Here is a 7,621-nt window from a genome sequence, read left to right as displayed (position 1 = left end):
TGAACCTCAAATTGCTACAGTCGCGGGGCAAGCCAAAGCTCGAACAGAAAGCACGTTGGACGCCAAATGAAGGCTCCGCCTTCTAGAATACGGGTCCGCGAGCGATGGTCTCGCCCGACGAGTGAAAACCAAGTCTTTCTTAAAAACACCGGTTTATTCCGGATCAACAGAAAAGTATAAAATAGAAAAGAAACAGCATTGGTCAAAACTGCGCTGGAAACATGCCGTCGAAGTGCGCGACAATGGACTATGCAGAATAAAACGGGACATGGGTCAGGGCTTCACCGCGACAACACAAAACACACTGCGGCGCAGATAGGGCGAGCAATAGGGCCAGAGCGTTGATTACGGTACAAAAGCATTGCTACTCGCGTGGCAGCACTGACGCTAACACTCCTAAGGCATTGTTGTAGGCGCCGCTTCCGTCTTTGCCTCGCAGGACTCCGCTCCGTCGTCCGTGTACATCCGGCCGGCTTGGGACGCTGCCACGCCTCCCTTCTGTGGGCGGCCGCCCGGCGAAAAAGCCTCGAGCCATGCTTCCGACGCGCTTATCTACCCTCTGTCTCGCGCCGATAACATGCCGCCCCCGCTCCGGGCAGCTCGCTCATGCGTACTCGCGCTGCCCGGGCGCACACGAACACAAACAGAAAAACGCGCGCGCGGTTTGAAACGCTAAAAGGGGCTGTGGGGCCCCACAACAGATGGCCAACAGTACCGCTCAGTGCGTAGTCAAGTAGACATGGGTGAGTATGACTTAACATTCACTTTGAATTCTGATGGATGGTCGTCTTCAAATAATCGAAGTATAGCATCAGGTCTGTGCAAGTGGCATTGAGTGAACTGCCAACATTACTTCGCTGGAATAGTGTGATGATGCCATTACTTTGCTATGGCAAAGAGCACCCTGACATGACATTGTTGATGGAGGCCTATGTTTCTCACCTGAAGAGACTCAAAATATAAGGCATCACATGGATTCATGAGGGAAGGCTTGTATGCACAAAGGTATGACAACATATATATATATTTAATTATCATATATAGCTACTCTTCGTGGTCTATTTTATGAATTCTCACGATCCCTGAAATAGAGATCCTCTCTCACATTTGTTAACACATCAGCAGAGTTTGACAGAAACAAAGTTCAGAATTGTGTGATCATTTTACCAGCAGATTATAGAAACGTCTGTATTTTGCAGGCGTTCCGCTTACGGAAATTCTATATCTGCTCCAGATATAGAACAAGACAGCAAATAAGACCTTACTGGGCAAATCAAATTGAAAATCAGGCCAGATAAGGTCATATATGTTCAAAATGTTGCCCTTATCTGAGATTTGGCCATATCATGCAATATATAATCCATATCTGAACGGATAACGGAACCTAATATGGCTAGATGAGGAGCATATACGGTATCCTCGCGACCTTATTTGGCCTGATAAAGGGCATATATGACCAGGGTCATACGCCTGGCGTCAACACGACTTTATACAGCCTCATCGGAGCCTTAAATATACAGACGCCATAGTGACTGTATATTAGCAATCCTGCGTCTACCTTATGCAAATATCCAATATTGGCATCATGTGGGCGAGCTTCAATGTTTCTACACTCAGCATGGCCTGCATGCGTAGTTTTGACATAATTGCATCCAATTTAGAAAATAGCTATGACTTAATATTTCAATTATTCTGCAGATTTCGCTGCACTATAATTTATTATACCATGTGTTCCTTAATCCAGGAGAGCGCTGGGTTTTAACTACTAACTCGCATTTTCATTTAAAATGCGGCGGCAGTCCGGTGCACAAAGCATGGTCGGTGAAGTTGAGCGATTCAAAATATCAAGAAAATGATGGCAGGTCAATATACGGCCCCCTCCGCGCTGTCTTAACGAAGACTCAACCTGTCCGCGTTCCGCTCTTGCCTCTCAGAGACAACGGCGGCGCTGGTTAGACAGTGACTCATCCTCTCTTCCCTCTCAGACAGCGGCGGTCGCTGCGTCGCGGGCTCGCATTTCATCTCTCCTATTAGCTGCCACGCTTTAACGCGGAGGCCGCGAGCTCTCCGTTTTGTGTGTGTTTGCTTCTTTTCCCTCCCCCTTTCAACTCCGTGCGCGTCAGCACTTCTTGGTATCTCGTTCCTTTTCGGTGGCAGACATCGGAGTTCAATGCGGCTGGCGGGAGTGCTGCATGTTGAGTTTGCTGGTGTGTGTATGTGCCAGTGCCTGTTCGCTATTAGCTGTGTGCATGTAGAAAAAATTCGACAGCAAACCTACACGAGCTTCAGACCGCCAGCACATAGGAAATTACTGTGTCCCACTGCGGGTGGAAGCTGCCTCCCCAGCCTTGGCAGCGAACCTGATGGTCGCTTGAGCTTTTCGGGGCTTCTGCCCTGTGTTGTCCCGGCCAAATCTTCACCATTGTGTAGAAACTGCCAGCGGATTGCACCCTCATCCTGTCGCCTCATCTTCACGACAGATCACCAAAGCCATGAGCATGAGACCTCTTGTCGGGATCGAGCATTTTCCAGCCTCAGGATATTGTTCACTTTATTATATTGATAGAAAATTAATTTTCCACTCAGTAAAATCGATGGTAATTTTTGACTCCTGCCTCGGCTGTCGAGCAGTGCGGACGTGCGTCGCAAGGGCTCCCCCCTCGAAACCAACTTTTGGTGGAACGCTTCGGTTTTTGGACCTGCCACCTATTGGAACATCTCTGAGGGACCACGCGGCACCCGTGGATACCAGTTCTTGGCAAGACGACGCCCAGCTTCCGTATTTTTCGGACGTTTTACCCGGACCAAGTGACGGAGGGAGCTAGGCCTAACGCGTAGGCCTTGCTCAGCCCCGTGCCGACGGGCTCCGTGAGCAAGTCCGAGACTTTGCTAACCCTGATGATGCATTACCCCGTCGAAGGGGAAGACATAACGCCAGCGGAGCTAAAAACGGAGAATGGGAGCCCGTTCTCCGTCTTCAAGATCGCGCCAGACGCTTGAAACAAAGCGCTAACACCTACGTCGACGAAGCTAGGCTTAAGCCGTGTCAGGCCGACGGGAAGTCGAACCCGGACACTACAGCCAAAAAGAAGCGTGGACCATCCGTCACTAAAAAATAGGTACCGTCCCCGAAACTACCAATGGACGACAAAATCGTGCGTGGACCGAGAAATTGGGACCGATTCACATATCACATAGTACGATTCACATATCTCTAAACAACGATTGTGTTCAGCAAGTTTGTTCTTTCAAATACCTTGGTATCATCTTTGACCAACACTTGCACTGGCAAGAGCAGATAGATAAGCTATCTAAAAAGCTAGCTTTCAGTTGCTACGCGCTTACCAAGGCGAAAAGGTATTTCCCGTACACCATACTACGTTCCCTGTATTTTTCGTTATCTCACTGCCACATCAGCTACTGCTGTGAATCTTGGTGAAAAGCGTACAAAACTTATCTACTTCCCTTACAGAGACTGCAGAAGAGAGCATTGCGTGTAATATATCACGTATCTTAGAACTGCAGCAACAATAACTTATTTCTAGAAAACCGAGTACTTTCATTGGAATCCATGCTTAAATACAAAATCTGTGTATTGATAAATAGCATCATTAATACTAGTATTCCTTTGCCACTTGGTATTTTCTTGTTACCATCTCGCAATACAAGACACGCATTAAATGGCAATTTCAACCTCCCTGCCTGCCACAAAGTGTACGGAGAACATTTAGTACAATTTTCTGGAGCAATGGAACACGTTGCCTACTGATGTGAAACTTGCGGTTAAATTTAAAATGAGTTGCAAAATGTTCTTTATTAACAGCCAAGAAGAGATATGATCCCCTCCCTGCCCTCCCCCCCCCCTTTTTGTGTGTGCGCTTGCGTTTTGTATTAATTGCCTAAGAATTGTTTGCTGAAATGTATTTTCCTCCGTGCGTGTTGATTCTTTTTGTTTGTTTCTTTTAGTCTTTTTTTGTGTGTTTGTATCTGCTCATTACGGCTGCCTGATTAAGTTTATTGTGTACTGGACCATCTACTAGCCCCGCGGCTATCGGTCCAAATATTCTTTATGTATTTCGTTTCGTACAAATAAGGATCACTTTTGATTGATTTTTGATTGACCTGAGCAGCGTCGCCCCACGTGCCCTCGAGCGTTCCGTATGGGCGGCAGCGAACGTGGAGCCATTGGAGGCACAAGACGTGGACACTACACGTGTAAACATCGTGAACAACACGTTCACCGTAAGTAAACCGAACCGCCAAAGAGCACCAGCTTACGCCGGTATGAAAGTCCTCAAACTGGAAGGGCATGACAAGCAAGTGGCGTCGTACGTCGCGGCACCGGACGACTCGATTAGCGGAATAATATACCAAGGGTACGATGGATCCTCGCCTGATGAAGTTCGAGAAGGTTTCCTGAGGAGAAACAATGACATCAGCATCGTCGACGCAAGACGACTAGGCAAGTCAAGAACCCTCCAGATTACTTCCAAAGGGAACAAGATTACAAGACAAGTTTACTACTGGAACACAGTATTTTGCGTGTTCCCATACAGAGCGCAAGTGCAAACGTACAACAACTGTCACAAGGTCGACCACAGGGCTGACGTCTGCTACCAACCAAAGGCAAACTTATGCCGCCACTGCGGTAATGACCACCCGGTCCCTCCAGAAGGGGAACCTTTAACATGCATTCCAGACTGCATAGTGTGCCGTGGGGCGCATCATACTGGGAGCCGCAACTGCAAACATCGTCTTGTGATCGGGAAACAAGCGAACAAGCAAAGCGACAACGCGGGGCGACGCCACGCGGAACATCAACCAAGGGACAGAAAGAGGTCCTCGAGCTGGACCAGACTCGACAGCAAGCCCCGAAACCGATCCAGCTCCTTGCCGCCGCTACCGAACAAGGAAGGCGGCAGGTGCAACAGCAAAAAAAGAAGCTCGAGCCGCAGAAGAAGCGGAGACAAGCCCGATAATAAGGTGAGCTGGCCGGATACGGCCTCCCATATTACAATACTGAAGAGAAGGAACTACGGAAACAGACACAGGCACGCGATGATAACATTGCCAAACTAGAAAAGAGATGGCGGAGCTCCGCCAATTAGTTAAGAATACTAGGGCGCTAGAACACCCAATAACTAAGGAGACGCGAGCCCCGCCACCGGTACCACCGGTAGGGGTGGTAGCGATGGAAACGGATGCTAGAGCCCCGATGAAAAGGCCACCTCCCCCGAGCGGAGAGGAGAATAGTAAACGTGTAGCAGAAGCCTCAGAAACTGATATGCCGCAGCACACGAGAGCCCCGAACAAACTCAGGACCGATGTAAATGCACTCACAGAAAGGGTGGACACCATGGAGTTTAAAGTAGATACTCTCTCAACTAGGGTGGACACACTCACTAATACGATGGATGCCTTAACCAACGAATTCAGGGTGTTTCAAAATCAGGTAACTATGTGGTTCCAACAAATGATCGAAAAACTAAGCGCAATGGAAGCACGCCTTCCTCCGTTGCCTGGTCAGCAGCCAATGCACACAGTTGCTACGCATCATCATGGCCCCCAGACAGCAAATTGAAGTGTGGCAGTGAAACTGTAGAGGCTTCCACCGTAAGCGGGGGAACTTGCAGCTCCACATACAAAACCTACAGCGTCCACCAGACGTTATTGCTCTACAAGATGCTAGGGGTGCCGTAAAACTTCCGAGCTACAAAGCGTTCCTACCACCGGGATACGACGCCGGTACCGTCACGGCTGCGTTCATTGCAACGCTGGTGCAGCGCAATGTCACTGCAATACAAACTACATTCTGCTCGAGATAATGCCAAAAATTCGAGATGACAAAAATTCGATAAGCCTAAGGTTGGCATCCAATGCGCAGCTTCTAGTTGTCGGAGACTTCCTGCCCCGCATCCGGAATGGTTAAAGCCAGCCAAAAAGGCAACATGTTATGGCAAGCGATACAGAATATGGGTCTTTCCGTGCTAAACAACCCACAGGAATGCACGAGGCTAGGCAATAATAGCATCAGCGTCGACACGTCACCGGACCTTATCCTTACTAGGAATATAATCGGAGCCGAATGGCTAAACACAGCTCCCACACTAGGTAGTGACCACTATATTTTTGCCACCACCTTCGAAACGGCTAAGCACGAAACAATAATCAGGAAGACACATATTACGGATTGGGATAAATTCAGGGACCTAAGAGAGCAAACAGCCGAAACAGAAATCACGAATCTTGATGATTGGATCGAGTCACTTAAAAAGGTTATTAAGAAAACCCCATCGGAGGTGCCGATAGAACAGGAGGGCCAAATCTCCGACTCGCGGCTACTCCGTATGTGGGAAGCCCACCTCAGCCTGCAAAAGAGACTGAGGAAGCACAAACACCTAAGACCGCTAAGGAAACGTATAGCGAAACTAGAAAGACAGATGAAGCTCTGCTTCAAGAAAAGCAGTGGGGTCAGATATGTGACCGCATGAATGGACAACTAGGATGTAAAAAAACGTGGCAAATGTTCAGACATCTACTAGATCCGACACAGACAAAATCGACGAAGAAACATCAGCTCGCTAAGCTGATCGATAAATACGAGGGCACCACGGAAGAGTTCTTGCTAGAACTACAGGATCGATATCTCAGCAAGGCCTCTTGGGCTCAACTGCCAGACAACCGAGGACTCCCAAATCCCAGAGCTAGATTTAGAAATACCGGAAGCAGTGGTTCGCTTCGCATTGGGACAGCTCCGCACCACGTCCGCGGCAGGCCCGGACGGGGTCACAAACAAAGCATTAAGGAATTTAGACGCAAAATCAGTAGAGGCAATCACGGGGCTCATGAATAAGTACTGGAACGATGGTGAAATCCCTCAAGCCTGAAGGCATGCAATGATTACTTTTATTCCCAAACCAGGCAGAAAACTAGATATAGCCAATTTCCGCCCAATATCGCTCACTTCCTGCGTAGGGAAGCTCATGGAGCATCTGATCCTAAACAGACTGCAGGAGTACGCAGAGGACAGAGAGATCTTGCCAACAACTATGCTAGGCTTCAGAGCTAATTTATCTACACAGGATGTCATGATTCAGCTCCAAGCAGAAGTCATAGGCATTGCGAAATGCACGGGCACCAAAGTCATTAACTTTTCGGCTAAGGGGTAGAGGGACACCGCAAGGACCATTACTGTCACCATTTCTCTTCAATCTCTCCCTCATAAAGCTTCCACCCCGACTGGAAGCCATTCCTGGGCTGAGACATACATTCTACGCAGATGACATCACACTCTGGACCGCCAACTGGAATAACGGTCAGATAGAGGAAACGTTGTAACGCGCGGTAGACACTATCGCAGAGCTCGCCGGTCGTTCAGGCCTATCATGCTCACACCCAAAATCAGAGTACTGGTCATCAGACCCAAACCCAAGGGTCCCGGTTCCAGGAGCCAAGCGCCCTAAACCCCGCTTAACGTGTGCGTGGGGGGACTTCCAATCAAGGAGGTGCAGTCAATAAGGAACTAACAGGAAAAACAAAAAAACCCTGCAAAAGCTGAAAACATCAGTTAATTTGTCAGTTAGGCTAATCAGAAGAATTGCCAACCGTAGAATAGGAGCCA

Source organism: Amblyomma maculatum, chromosome 2 (assembly GCF_055883805.1).
Source record: "Amblyomma maculatum isolate TAMU_Amacu chromosome 2, ASM5588380v1, whole genome shotgun sequence".
Taxonomy (NCBI): Eukaryota; Metazoa; Arthropoda; class Arachnida; order Ixodida; family Ixodidae; genus Amblyomma; species Amblyomma maculatum.
Note: the sequence above shows the minus strand (reverse complement) of the source record.